This window comes from Nicotiana tabacum, chromosome 11, assembly GCF_000715075.1.
Source record: "Nicotiana tabacum cultivar K326 chromosome 11, ASM71507v2, whole genome shotgun sequence".
NCBI classification, from domain to species: domain Eukaryota; kingdom Viridiplantae; phylum Streptophyta; class Magnoliopsida; order Solanales; family Solanaceae; genus Nicotiana; species Nicotiana tabacum.
The window spans coordinates 134,821,122-134,836,888 of record NC_134090.1 but is presented as its reverse complement, the minus strand read 5'-3'; positions in this window follow the sequence as shown (position 1 = coordinate 134,836,888).

The window sequence follows — 15,767 nt, the reverse complement described above, 5'->3', positions numbered from 1 at the left end:
TACTTCATTCTTCAACCAAAACGAGGCGGACTTTCACAACAGATGAAATGGGACCAGACCGTTTAGTCAGCCCAAGGTAGCCCCTCTCTGAAATGGGCCTTCCGTAGTTTATTTATTCAATAAACTGAAAAAACTGCTAGTATTTAGTTACATGAGATACATAAAGTTAGCGTTTGGCAGTAGATTTCTAAATTTATTTTGAAAAATCTGGTTTGGGTAAAGTTTGATTTGAAGATGAAAATGTGTTTGGACATAAGATTTCAAAATATATTTCACTTTTCTTTTTTGAGAAAAAACATGAAACATGACTTATACCCACAAGTTCTAAAAACTATCACAAATACTCAACAGTAGCTTTATCAATAACATTCATTATATTATCGCAAACCATAATCCTGAACATAAATAAATTTAGTACAAAATTATCATTTTTATAATGAACTACATAATACACTATCAGATGGCCGATAACACGAAATAACATTATTACAAAATAATAAATGGTGGGTTCTTTTATAAAATACAAAAGTTTGGGGCAATTTTTAAAAAATGTAATAGTAATATTTTGGGCTGGTTGATTTTGGAATTTGGGTTTTGGGAATTTGCCAAAATGTAGATAAAATCTATGGCCAAATATGTATTTGCCAAAAAACCCCAAATATATTTTGGCAAAATCTATGGCCAAACAGGTCAGAGAAAGTTGAGAAATTATATTTTATCCCTTTAATATTAGGTGCCCTGTCAAGGAACTTCCTCACCAAGTTTTCAAATTTACGTTGAAAATCTATTGGGTAGCTAGCTCAAAGTCTCCTATTACGTCATTAACCTTTAGGTAGTATACTACTTCCTCCGGTCCATAATAAATGACCTTTTGATTTTTTTTATTTTGATCCAAAATAAGTATTTTTTTTCATATAATCAAGAATGAATTAACTTTAACTTTTTAAATTTGCCCTTATTTACATATCTCAATATGTCAAGTTAACAATATACAAATTTTATTTAAGGGTAATTTAGTCAAAATACTTATTTATTTTGTAGGAGTTAGTATTTTATTAAGGGGTGTGCCAAAAGCAAAAATGTCACTTATTATGAACTGAAGGGAGTAATTTATTTAGTACTTGTATCATCGCAATGAGTAATTTAATATTTACGAATCATGAGCAGTAAATGGTAATTCAGCACAATAAACAAGCAACAATAACAACCCAGTGAGATCCCACAAGTGGGTTCTGGTGAGGGTAATGTGTACGCAGACTTTACCCCTACCTTGGAGGGCAGAGAGGCAGTTTCTGAAAGACCCTCGGCTCGAGAGCAAGAATAGGAATAAGTAAATAATAATAACAAGGACGGGAAAATGATATCAACAATGTAAGGACCGGAGAAAAATAAATGGAAGAAAGTAGTAGCAATAGCAAAAGTAATAGCCACAAGCAGTAACACGACAGGGTACTAGAAAACCGAAGGGAAAGATAGTACTAAAACAACCCTAATACTAATATTCTAAGAGTCGAAGACAATGTACTAGGCAGCTAGCCCTAATAAACCTGGAACAGATCAGAAAACCACATGACCGCCTATTATCCTTCTACCTTAATCTTCGACCTCCACACCCTACTGTCAAGGGACATGTCCTCGGTAAGCTAAAGTCACGCCATGTCCTGTCTGATAACCTCTCCCCAATACTTCTTAGGCCGCCCTCTACCTCTTCTCCTACCTGTCATCGCCAGTCGTTCATACTTCCTCACTGGAGCATTTATGCCTCTCCTTCTCAACATGCCCGAACCATCTAAGCCTCGCTTCACGCATCTTATCTTCCATAGGGGTCACGCCTACTTTCTATCGAATATACTCATTCCTAATCTTGTCTAACCTAATGTTCCCACACATCCATCGAAACATCCTCATCTCAGCTGCGTTCATCTTCTGGATAAGAGAGTTCTTGACTGGCCAAAATTCTGTCTCATACAGCATAGTCGGTCTAACCGCCGCCTTGTAGAACTGACCCTTAAGTTTTGGTGGCACATTCTTGTCACGCAGAACGCCAGATGTTAGCCTCCATTTCATCCACCCCGCTCATATACGGTGTGTGACATCCTCGTCAATCTCCTTGTCCCCTTGGATAACTGACCCGAGATACTTGAAACTTCATCTCTTAGGGATGACATGAATCAAGCCTCACGTCTATACCTGCTCCCTTTGACACTACGCTGAACTTGCACTGTAGATACTCCGTCTTTGCTCTATTCAACTTGAAACCCTTAGATTCTTAAGTTTGTCACCAAACCTCTAACTTTTCATTGACACCGCCTCGCGTCTCTTCAATCAGTACTATGTCATCAACGAATAACATATACTATGGCACCCCCCCTTGAATATGGCGCATCAGTGCATCCATCGCCAAAGTAAATAAGAGGTTGAGCGCAGATCTTTGGTGTAACCCCATCCCAACCAAAAAATGTTCTGAATTCCCTCCCACTATCTTCACCCTAGCCTTAGCTCCATCATACATTTCTTTAATCACTCTAATGTACGTTACAGGAACACCACTAGCCTCCAGGCATCTCCAAAAGACCTCCCGAGGGACCTTATCGTACGCTTTCTCTAGGTCAATAAACAACATATGCAAATCTTTCTTCCTATCCCTATATTGTTCCACCAACCTCCTAATAAGATGGATGGCTTCTGTAGTCAAACGTCTCGGCATGAAATCGAATTGGTTCTCAGAAATAGACATCGTCTTTCTAACCTCGCTTCTACCGCCTTTTCCCACACTTTCATTGTGTGACTAAGCAACTTGATACCCCTATAATTGTTGCAATTTTAGATATCTCGTTTATTCTTATACAACGGGATCATCGTACTCCACCTCAACTCCTCGGGCATCTTCTTCGTCCTAAAAATAGCGTTAAATAACCTAGTTATCCATTCTAATCCAGCCCTACCCGCATACCTCCGGAATTCAACTAGGATCTCATCTGGCCTGGTCGCTCTGCCCCTGCTCATCTTATGCACTGCCCCTATGACCTCCTCGAAACTAAATTGCCTACAGTACCTAAAATCACAATGGCTCTCGGAGTGCTCCAAATTGCCCAACACAATGCTCTTATCCCCCTCTTCATTCAGAGTTCATGGAAGTAAGTCTGTTACCTTCGCTTGATCTGTGCCTCCTCCATTAAAACTCTATCATTCTCGTCTTTGATGCCCTCACTTGGTCCAGATCACGATCCTTCCTATCCTTCACCTTATCCAGACGTAACAAATTTATACCACTGCCTTTGTCCCTCAGTTCTTCATACAAATGAGCAAATGCTGCAGTTTTAGCCTCCGTGACCGCCAACTTAGCCTTCTTATACTCTTCTCTGATGTTCCTCTTCTCATCCTCGTCTGTGCTCTCTACTAACTCATATGCTACTTTCTTGGCTTCTATTTTCCTTTTGACCTCCTCATTCCACCACCAGTCTCCTATGTGGCCTCCAGCGTAGCCTTTAGAGACCCCTAATACCTCTCTCGCAGCCTCCCTAATATAGTTCGCCGTCCTCGTCCACATACTACTCGCGTCCCCACTACTTCTCCAAACCCCTACAACCAACAACTTCTCTTGCAACTCCTAAGCGTTGTCCTTAGTCAGACACCTTATCTTCGGTCAACCACGCCCAACTGTCTTCTTCTTCTTCTTCTTCAGCATGATGTCTAAGTCCATCACCAAAAGCCTATGCTGGATCGTGAGGTTCTCACTCGGAATAACCTTACAATCAGTACACAGATCTTTATCACACCTCCGGAGAAAAAGATAGTCGATTTGCGTCTTGGCCATTGTGCTCTTGAAGGTAACCAAGTGCTCCCCCTTCTTGTGAAAACTCGAGTTTGCTATTACCAAATCAAACCCCTTAGCGAAATCCAACAACGACGTACCTCCTCTATTTCTGACCTCAAAGCCAAAGCCGTCATGCACCTCATAATAGCCCCCAGAAGACCTCCCAATATGACCATTAAAATTCCCTCTTATGAATATCCTTTCAGTGGGCGGAATACCATGCACAACCTCATCCAGACCCACTTGGGGTGCGTAAGTGCTAATAACATTCAAAGTACACCCTCCAACCATTAATTTAATAGCCATCAGCCTATCATTCACTTGTCTAACCTCTACTACTAGCTCCCTGAGATCCTTGTCCACGAAGATGCCCACTCCGCTCCTACCCCTCTTACCTCCTGAGTGCCACAGTTTAACCCCGTCCGCTTCCGGCACCTTAGACCCTACCCACCTAGTCTCTTGGACACAAGCACAATAAGAAATCAAGCATTAATAATAAAAAGTAAGCAACCATAAAAATGTGGAAAAAATTACTTGACATTTCCCTTTTTACCGTAAAACATAATTAGAAATGAAAAAAGATTGACTTGACCAAGTGTATTTGTTTGAACCCGTAATAATATCACGACTCAAAATTCCACCTCGAGGATCATGATGGCACCTAGTCCCTAGGACTAGGTAAGCATAACACATAATGAGATCAACAAATCAAAACACCAATTGAAATATTAATGAAAGTTGAAGAGTATCATGGCATATTCAAAAGTGGAATACAACAGTCCCGTAAATCCCCAAAATCCAGTAATATCGAGTCATAAGCTCTACAGAGAGTAAACAAAAACCTCAAAATACAATATCGTTTGGAAATACGACAAACAGTAACAAATACTAGAAGGTGACTCTAAGGCCTGCGAGCGGAATAACAGGCATACCTTGAAGTCTCCACAGTAACTTGAAGAGATTATCTTACTAACGACCAGCTCGCTCTGAAGTACCTAGATCTGCATAAAAATGTGCAGAAGGGTAGTATGAGTATGCCACAATCGGTAACGCAGTAAATATCAAGACTAATCTCGGCAGAATAGTGACGAGCTTCAAGTCAAGACATTCACTAGACAATAACCTGTATAGAATATCAATATAAAACGAACAACAGAAGCATAGCTAATTAATAGCAACAAGGAATAGGCATGTGATAACACGGAAAAATTAACCAAAACCTATAAAATACAAAGTGAAACCATTTAAGGAAAACCATGACATGTTCAACTCATCAAACCATTCCAACATGGGAATAACATCAAGAATCACTTCGAAATACCACATAACATAAGTCGATCTTGAATCAGCTTCACCTTCTCCAAAGTATCTCGAATCAAATCAGTGCCCAACAACCAATAAAAGAAAATATTATGAATAGAAAACATGGTGCTCTCATTGTTTGATGCTAATGATGGTAATTATTGCTAGCAATTAATCTTTGTATTATTTTCTTTACCTTAAAGAATTTTAGGCTTTTGCTTTTCTGATAAAGTATCTTAAAGAGCTTTAATAAAATAATTATCTACTTGTAGGATGGATCTTATTCGAGAGGATGAGCTAATATATCCGGTCCTAATTGGAAAAGTATGTACCTCTCTGAGACTTTTTGAGCTTGAGCAAGAAATATTTATAATTACTGTAAATAGTATATCTATTTTTAGCTGGACAAATTTTACCATCGGAAGAGTTTTTGTATTTTTCAAAATGCAATGCTATGTGTCAATAACTGAGGCGAAATCTATAAGTTCTGGTTTACCTAAACAATCCTTAATAAAATATCCCGCAGTTTACTAATAAAAGATACACTAAATATAGTTTACAAGCAAACGAATGGGTAAAATCTGATTAAAATAATTGCAGCCATGCACGTCGATTATTTTAAGGAAAAAATAAAGACGAGATGCATTTAATAGTCTAATACTAAGCCTATGGCTCATAAGCACATGTTTTACTGCATACAATAAAAGTTTTACTGTCTAAAGAAGGAGAAAATAATAGTATATTTAATTAAATATTAGATGATATATAAAATTATACTAAAGATAAAAAACTAATAGTGCCTTTCGGAAAGCAAAGATCGGGCATTCTTAGGAATTCTTTTTTAGTTCAAACCCTAACAAAAATCAATCTTAAGCTTTAAAATTCATGCGAAAAACATGTCAAAAATCTAAGTTACTATTGACAATTACTAGAACAACTTTCACAGTAGAGTCGCTTCCATCAATGATCAAACAAATACAAGTTTTAAGTAATCTTTATATGTTGTGATGACATTTTTAACGTAAAATAGATAGTTAAATTATTTATAAAAGTTCATTATCTTTAAACATAAGTTTTACAGTAATTGCTAGGGCTACACGTGTGTGGCACGCGAAATAGAGACTAGTACCAATATATATCCCTCATCTTGATTATAATTTTAAATGCTACGGATACATAGTTGATTTACATTATTTATGTAGTTTTAGATTAAATTGAAATTTTAGATTAATGGGTACAACCAAGATATAGGCATTGGACTTGTAAATTGATTCATAATTTTTTGGGCCACAACCAATCTCTATTTGAAATTTCTTCTATAATGATCCAACTGGTCTTTTTGAGCTCTAGCATGTCGTTCGATGGTTTGAGACCTTAAGTAGCTTCACTTCATGTATTATGACTTGCACATGTAGTCGGATTTGATTTTTGAGAAGTTCGGAGTTGATTTGGAAGATTAATTCTCAATTCGAAAGCTTTAAGTTGGAAGAGTTGACCAAAGTTTAGCTTTTGAGTAAACAACTTTGGAATCGAGATTTAAAGGTTCCTATAGGTTTATAAGGTGACTTTGGACTTGGGCGTATGTTCGGATTGAGTATCGGATGGTCCGGGAGCGAATCAACATTTATTATTGGAAGTTTACATTTTAAAGGTTTAAAATTTGCTAAGTTTGACTTAGAGTGTACTTTAGTGTTATCGGACTCGGATGGTATTTTGGGATCTTCGATAGGTTCACGTTATTGATTGGAACTTGTGTGTGAAGTTGGTCATGATCCAGAATGTTTAAGAGTGATTCAAACACTTAAGTTGTATGCTAGTTAGGTTTAAGAAAATGAGTTGACCATGGTCAAATAATGGACTTAATAAGTTTGGATTCATGATTTAAAAGTTTCAACATATTTTATGATGATTTCAGACTTCTCAGCAAGTTTTGGTTAAATTTCAGTGACCTTTGGATGAGTTTGGATTGGGTCGCGCTCTTGTTTGATGTTTCGGCGTCGTTTTTTTTGCGTAAAGGGTACTATATTGAGAAAAAAATCTTTGATTTATGATTGGATTGAACCAGTAGATCCGTATCATAATTACAGAGCCATATTAGCAAGAATCATTGAATTCCGAGATTGTAAAAAAGAGTTATGCCCTTTTTCATGTTGGAAAAGATTGCTGGTTTCTAATGTGAGCTTTTATTTTTCGCGAACGCGAAGAAGGAATTTTGGGTTGACTGATCAACGCGAAGGTGTCCCGCGAAGGAGATGAACAAAAATCAACTCGGCAGTGTTTTATATCGCGTATTTTAGTATTTTGAGCATATCTTGAGTTTTAGAGCTTCATTTGAGGTAATTTTCACGGTGTTTTTCTCATTTAAACAAGAGGGTAAATATATAATCTTCATGTTGATGTTTTCCCATGATTATTCGTTGATTGTCATTTTTATCCGTATTTAGATTGTAGAAATTGGGGTTTTGAGCCCCAAAGTCGTGAAATGGTAAATCCTTGATTTGAGGGTCAATTCATGGACGAAATTGGATGATTTTCTGGATATGTACTATATAAGTTATATGTAATATTTATTTTTCATAATTTTTGGAATCCGGTCACATTTTCTAATTATTAAATTATGAGTATTGAGGTATATTTTGATCGGTTTGGATGTTGTTTGATTAGTTTCGAATCGTTTGGCATCGGTTTGAGGTGTTAGAGAGGCGTTGGAGCCAATTATCGGATTTCGGAACGAGGTAAGTCTCCTGTATAATTTTGTGAGGGGGAATTTACCCCGTAGGTGTTATATTTATTATGTGCTACATCTTGTGGAGGCTACGCACATATGAGATAATGAGTGTCCATTCGTATGCTAGAATTCCTGATAAGGACTAAGTAGACTTATACTCATGTCATGCTTTAATTGTAATACTTGAGTTATTCTTACATGTTTAAACTTTCACACTTTTTCCTGAAACTAGACTTGCATAAAATATCGAATTACTATTTGAGATATTTGGCGAGCTACCTGATTAGAAGTATAATTTGTACTTTTTTTTAGATTTCTCCCGCGTTATACGAAATTGTCTGAAAGGCTTCTTGAATTTCATAACTCATACATATATTCATGAGTGGGGCCAGTGACCCGTCAAGTTTCACTATTCTTATGGGATCAGGCTGAACGCCTTAACAGTACTATTATGGATTGGGTCGTACAACCCCGATAGTATTATGAGATACATCTATGGTTCGCACCGATCGACCCTCGACAGTGTACACGATTATGGAATCAGGATGAACGCCTCAGCTGGTATCGGGTCGTACACCATAACAAAAAATATGCCATTACTCTTACGGGAACGGGCCACTCGCCTCAGCAGAATCGTGCATAATATTTGATAAGGAGTCAGTTTACCTATGAGTTTTCCTGACTTGAGAAGTGATATTTTTATCTGGTGTTGACCATTATGTATTCTATTCGAGGTTGTAACCGGTCATCGAGGATTTCGTATTTATTCTTCTGTTGAGGAGCTTCTTATGCACATATATTTGTTTCCTTATTTTTACCTGTTATACCTCATTCCTGTCTACTTTTATTATACCTGATTTATTGGACCACTAGTAAGTATCGATGCCGACCCCTCATCACTACTTCTTTGAGGTTAGGCTAGATACTTATTGGGTAAACATTGATTTACGTACTCATACTATACTTCTGCACTAATTGAGCAGGTACTGAGACAGGTTCATTTGGTGGTCATCTTGGCGCATAGGTGCAGCTACTGAGGGAACTTTATAGCGAGCTGCATTCCATTCTACGATCCGCAGCACATAGAATCTCCATCATATTCGTTATTTTATCCTATCTATTTTTTTTATTCTAGAAAGAGGTTGTATTAGTACTGTACTCCCTAGTAGATGCTCATGCTCTTGTGACACCGGGTTTTGTGAAATTTTTAGTGAATGCTCAAAGTTGTACCTAATATTATTATTATCACTTCACTTTATGATTTATTCATACTCGATAATTTAGTAAAGAATAACATATGTTTATATGAGATATGAATTTAATTCTATTTATTTAATGAAATTTCGGTTTAAAAAGTTAAAATGGATAATTATGTTTGGAGGTTCAAGCGTTGGCTTGCCTAACAATATCATTGGGCGCCATCACAACCTATTATGGGATTTGGATCATGACACATTCACTTGTAAAAGTACATCTTGAATTTATCGATTATGTTATGGCTGGAGTCTTACTCATGGATGAAACTTTATGCCTTGTAAAATGATTAGTTTGGAAGTTTTCTTTATTAAAACATCTCTAAATAATTTACTTAACTAATTAAAGTTTAACTTATATTTAGGTTTAAATTAGATGTATTATTAAGTATTTGTAAGTTGCTTTATTTTTATATGTTAATGCAAAAAATATCATTGTTTTGTCTAGCTAGCTTTCTTTTAAAAGGAGTTTGAACTACAACTAAGAATGTCTTGGGATAGATAAAATTCTTTTATCCTTGTGCTTTAAAAATGAAAAAAAAATTCCTTATAAGGCTCACTTCTTACTTAAATAGGTCCTACTACTATTAGAAATTCGGTCAAAATCGACTGCATCGATCGGTTAAAAAATTGACCGAATAACCGATTAAAGTCGGTCGATTTTTCAAATTTTTTTACGAAACGGAGCAACTTTGATCGTTTTTTTGTGCAAAAATGCGAAAAACTATTTTTGCACCCCTCAAAATTTATTTTTCATGAACCCGACTAACTTTGGTGGGTTTTTCATTTAAAATAAATTTAAATTAATATTCAAAAAATCGATCGAAACCGATCGGTTATTTCGGTCGGTCATTTTAAAAAATAAATCGATTTCGGTTGGTAATTTTACTTTTTTAATAAAACTAAACGAAATCGGGCGGTTATTTTGGCGCGAAATGCAATTAAAGAGTATAAATAAAATAATAAAAAATTCTTATATCAAAATGCACCAATGGTCTAGTGGTAGAATACTATCCTGCCATAGTACAGACCCCCGTTTGATTCTCAGATGGTGTAATTTTTTTAATTAGATAATTGAAAATACCGAGTGATTTTGGTAAGTTTTTTCAACAGATTTTTCTTTACTGGTCATTTGTGGAATTTAATTGACCGACCGAAAAATACCGAAGTCGGTTGGTTGGCTCTACCGACAACACGATTACCGACCGCCACGAATCTGTCGGTTTTCGGTCGATTTTGATTGTCGTTTTTTCCGCTTATTTTAGTAGTGTACGCCTTACAAATTTAGATAAATTTGGTCAATATTGTTTAATACCAAATTGTTAAAAAAGTATGACTGTAAAAAAATAATAAAATATTATCCTCACTCAGTTCTTGTCACTAAACCAACTCAATTATACGAAATTCTACAAGATAAAAAATACTGCTAACTTCAGAAGCCAATTATATTTCTGTTTGATCAAAGTACTCGTTCAAAGGACATTGTGATAGAAACAAGGTGAAAATGGTCAAAATAGCCGTGTTCACAGTTCGATGATATCGATTTCGTTAAACCATGACCAAACCGTTAGTTTTTAAAATATTAAAATCAAACCAAACTAAAATAACACAAAAGAAAATAAATAAAGTAAAAAATACATATTTATAATTAGAAAATACAAGAAAAAAATAAAATTTTGAGCTTTTTTTCTTCATTTCGCGTGTTGCACAGTGCAGACATTGCTCGTGCCACATGGGCTTCAAAGGTGGTACTTTTATCATTTTGAACAAGTTTAACGGGTTTAATTTAATAAGACCCATGCAAAGTTAAAAGTGCGTAATGTTAGAAATTACCATCTCTTTTAGAGACTTCTAGTGTGACCCACATATAAGGTAATAAATTATTTACTTTGTCTCCCAAAGGAAATAAAATATCAGATAATATTCTGAGTTATGCTCTTTGATGGAAAGAAATTACCATATATTAGGAGTCCCTATGATAATTATAATTTATGGAGAAATTCATATGGCTAAAGTATTTGCCTAAAAGTCCCTAGCCTACCTATAAATACGTCTGTGACTCCATCAGTCTGGCATCCTACGATAGACACAGGCTAGAAGACTCTTTAGGTTTTCTCTCAAGGTTCTTCCAAGGAATTCCCCACATCACTTGAACAACCATGGTTGAAGGTACGTTCCTATTAATATTCCGCTGCGTTAGTTTTGTGTTTGTATTCGAATTTTTCATCATGTGGTATCAGAGCTTGACTTTAGCCGGTTGTTTAGTGTTTTAAAACGACTCATATTTACTTTGTTTAGTGTTTTAAAACGACTCATATTTACTTTGTTTAGTGTTTTAAAACGACTGTATGATTGATGAGAATTGATAGACCATTAACGAAGTATTTTCGGCAGCACAGTTAAATCTTCTATGTTATAAATTTCTTATTTGACTTATGAATTGATTCTATTGTGTACTGTGTCATAGCTAATGTAGTGTATTTTTAGATTTTCTTGAAGCATTAAACACAATAAAATAGATTATTTAATGATAGAATCTCTGGCTGCTTTAGTGTTTTATGAAGATCTATATGTTATGGAATTCAAAGTTGTTCCTTTCCTTGTAATCATGAAATTACTTGGCTTAATACGTAAATCAAGTATGCATACTTGGAAAGATCTATGTTACTATATAGTTCAAGGCTTCTGTTAAAATATTATATGCCGCTAATTTTATAATATATGGAAGAAACCTACTGTTTGTGTGAATTCTCGACGAATTTTGGTTTCCAAAGTTTACGGTATGACTAATTGAAAGTTCCATGTCTGTTTTGAAAAATTGATGACACTGGAACTTCATTCGATTGGTTCTGTCAATTAAATGACTTTGTTTTCAGTTTTAATAATTGTTAAACCTTTGACCGAATATATCTAATTTTGTCCCTTTGAAGAGAAATCCGAATTTGATAATAACAATGTCGAATGCAGTTTTTAACAAGTCCTGAATTAACTATAATGCATTCTGCATGTTTGGTAGTTCATTATATGACATGGAATCTGTAACTAGTCTTGCTACTTTTTAAGGTGGTTAGTTTAAGTTTTTTTTAAGGGGTGATATAGGCAGCCTGCCTATACTCTGTGTGCCTATTTTGAGATGAATCAACATTTTTATTTAAGTTGGTTATTAAGGTTAATTACTAAGATGTCATTTTTGAGTTTTCTTTTATATGATGTATTTAGGAGTGGCCGCAGCATCTTGAGTACTTAATATAAAAGAAATTGGGTTAATTAATCACATAACGTTTGTGATTAAAGGTTATAATATCTATTTAGTCCAGTTATCTTATTAAAATATTAACCCGATCCTACAAGGAGGTAACCATTTTGGTTAGATTAATTGGAATGAGATAGTAAACCTTTAAGTTAAAATTATCTTATGCCCACAGGTATAGATAATTTTTTTTTATGTATTTTGGTTTACTAGTCTAATCAAGTTGTAAATTCTATGCATGGGTTGCAACCTCTGCTCACATGAAGGTTTAGAATTTACTATAAATCGGTATTTTACGCAATTCACCTTTGATGGATTGTACTTCATATTTTATGTATGTTTATCCTTATTTTGCAGTCTTTATCGCTTTTCCTACCGCTTTTTTTAATGAGAATGATTGAATTCCAATGCTTTCTGGTGACAATTATGCTGAATGGAAGGAGAAGGTCCTTCTCACTTTAGGGTACTCGGATCTGGACCTGGCACTCCGTGTGGATGAACCACCTATCCCCACGGAATCAAGTACTCCAGCTGCTAAGGCTAATTATGAGCGGTGGGAGCGATCTAATCGCTTAAGTTTAATGCTCATAAAAGCCCACATAAGCCAAAGCATTAGGGGTTCTATCCCTAATAGCGATAAGATCAAAGCTTACATGAAAGCAATTGATGAACAATTCGTTAGCTCTAACAAGGCATTGGCCAACACCCTTATGAAGAGGCTCTCAAGTATGACTTTCGACAGAAGTCGTACAGTGCGTGAGCACATTATGGAGATAAGAGACATTGCTGCTAAACTCAAGTCCCCTGAGGTGGATATGTCTGAACCATTTCTTATGCATTTCATTCTCAACTCCCTTCCTGCGGAATATGGTCCGTTCAAGATTTCTTACAACACACATAAGGATAAATTGTCAATCAATGAACTTTTGACTATGTGTGTTCAAGAAGAAGAGAGGTTGAAACATGAGATACCTGAAAGTGTTAATATGGTGACTCTTGGTAAGAGAAATGCAAAGAAGGGCAAAAGTGTTCCCATGAAGAAGAAAAGCACCTTTGACAAAAATGCTTGTCGTTTATGTAAGAAGAAGGGACACTGGAAGAAGGATTGCCTGAAATACAAGAAATGGCTTGAGAAGAAAGGTAATTTTACCTTTGTATGTTATGAATCTAATTTTACTGAAGTTTTTGATAATACATGGTGGATTGATTCTGGTGCTACAATTCACATTGCCAAAATCATGCAGGGCTTTCTAACTCAGAGGAAGCCGATAGGAAGTGAACAATACGTCTATTCTGGCAATAGGACGCATTCACGTGTGGAAGGCGTGGGGACTTATAGGCTCATTTTGAAGGATGGTTTCACTTAGATTTAGAAAATACTTTTTATGTTCCAGAATATTCTAGAAATTTAATTTATCTTTCAAGACTATCAGTTAGTGGATATGATTTGAATTTTCATTATCCTTCTGTGAAACTTTTGAAAGATAATAAAGTTATTAGTTTTGAAAATTTGAATGAAAATTTATATAAACTTGAGCTAGACCCCATATTTGAATGCAATGTTTTAACTTTGCATGACAAAGAAATTGGCACTAACCGATTAATTATCAATGAGAACTCATCTGGTCTTTGGCACAAGAGATTGGGACACATCTATATTGATAGAGTCAAAAGGTTGGTTAATGATGGAGTTCTAAAAGCTCTTGATTTTTCTGACTTTGGGACTTGTGTGGACTGCATAAAGGGTAAGCAGACCAACAAATCAACTAAAGGTGCCAAAAGGAGTTCTCAATTACTTGAGATCATACATACAGATATATGTGGACCTTTTCCTACCCCTTGCTTGAATGATGAGAGATATTTTATCTCGTTTATTGATGACTATTCAAGATATATGTATCTCTATTTTCTGTTTAACAAATCAGAAGCACTTGATGCTTTTAAAGTTTACAAAACAGAAGTAGAGAAACAAACTGGTGCTCAGATCAAAATTGTAAGATCTGATAGGGGTGGAGAATATTATGGTAGGTACACAGATAAGGGACAAGTTAAGGGTCCATTTGCCGAGTTCCTTGAAAGTGAAGGTATAATTGCTCAATATACCATGCCAGGAACACCACAACAAAATAGTGTGGCAGAAAGAAGGAATCGGACATTAATGGACATGGTAAGAAGTATGATTAGCAGATCAAGTTTACCTTTATCCTTATGGCAGCCTTAAAAACCACTGTGTGTATTTTAAATAGGGTTCCATCCAAGGCTGTCCCCAAGATACCTTTTGAGTTATGAAAATGATGGAAACCTAGTTTAAATTATTTACACGTTTGGGGATGTCCAACTGAAGTGAGGGTTTATAACCCACAGCTAAAGAAGTTGGATGAAAGAACAATAAGCGATTATTTTATAGGCTATGCAGTTAACTCTAAGGGATTTAGGTTTTATTGTCCTTCTCATTCTCCTAAAATTTTTGAAGCTAGAAACGCTAAATTTCTTGAGGAACATGAAGAAAGTGGGAGTGGTTTGACTCAAAGGGTGGAGTTGGAAGAAATAAGGGAACCACCTGTGGTACCTTTATATATTGGGAACTTGAATACTGCTCAGAAAAATTCTCATGAATTATCTGAACAACAACAAGTTCAAGAGCTACCACCACTTGAGGATCCACATGAAGATCAACTCGCTTTACCTGAACCTACTGAAGAAGTGTCTGAACCAGTGGGAGTGAGAAAATCCTCAAGAATTCAAAAATCAGCAATTTCTAGCGAGTATGTTGTATATCTCCAAGAGTCTGATTATGATATTGGACTACAAGATGGTCCATGCTCGTTTCACAATCCATGAGTGGAGAAAACTCCACAGTTTGGTATGATGCCATGAAAGAAGAGTTAGAATCTATGGCTAAAAACAAAGTCTGGGATCTCATCGAATTACCAAATGGATCCTCTACCATAGGTTCCAAGTGGGTCTTTAAAACTAAAAGAGACTCATAGGGTAATATCGAACGATATAAAGCCAGACTTGTAGCCAAGGGTTTTACTCAAAGGGAAGGCATTGATTACAATGAAACCTTCTCTCCAGTATCAAAGAAGGATTCATTGAGAATAATCATGGCATTAGTAGCTCATTTTGATTTAGAGTTACATCAAATGGATGTGAAAACTGCTTTCCTGAATGGAGATCTTGAAGAGGAAGTATACACGAGTCAGCCTGAAGGATTTTGTGATAAGGACAAAAGTCACCTTGTTTGCAAGTTGAATAAATCCATTTATGGGCTAAAGCAGGCTTCCCTCCAATGGTATATTAAATTTCATAATATTATTTCTTTTTTTAGATTTATGGAGAACATCATTGATCAGTGTATATACCTTAAGATAAGTGAGAGCAAATATATTTTTCTAGTCCTATATGTGGATGATA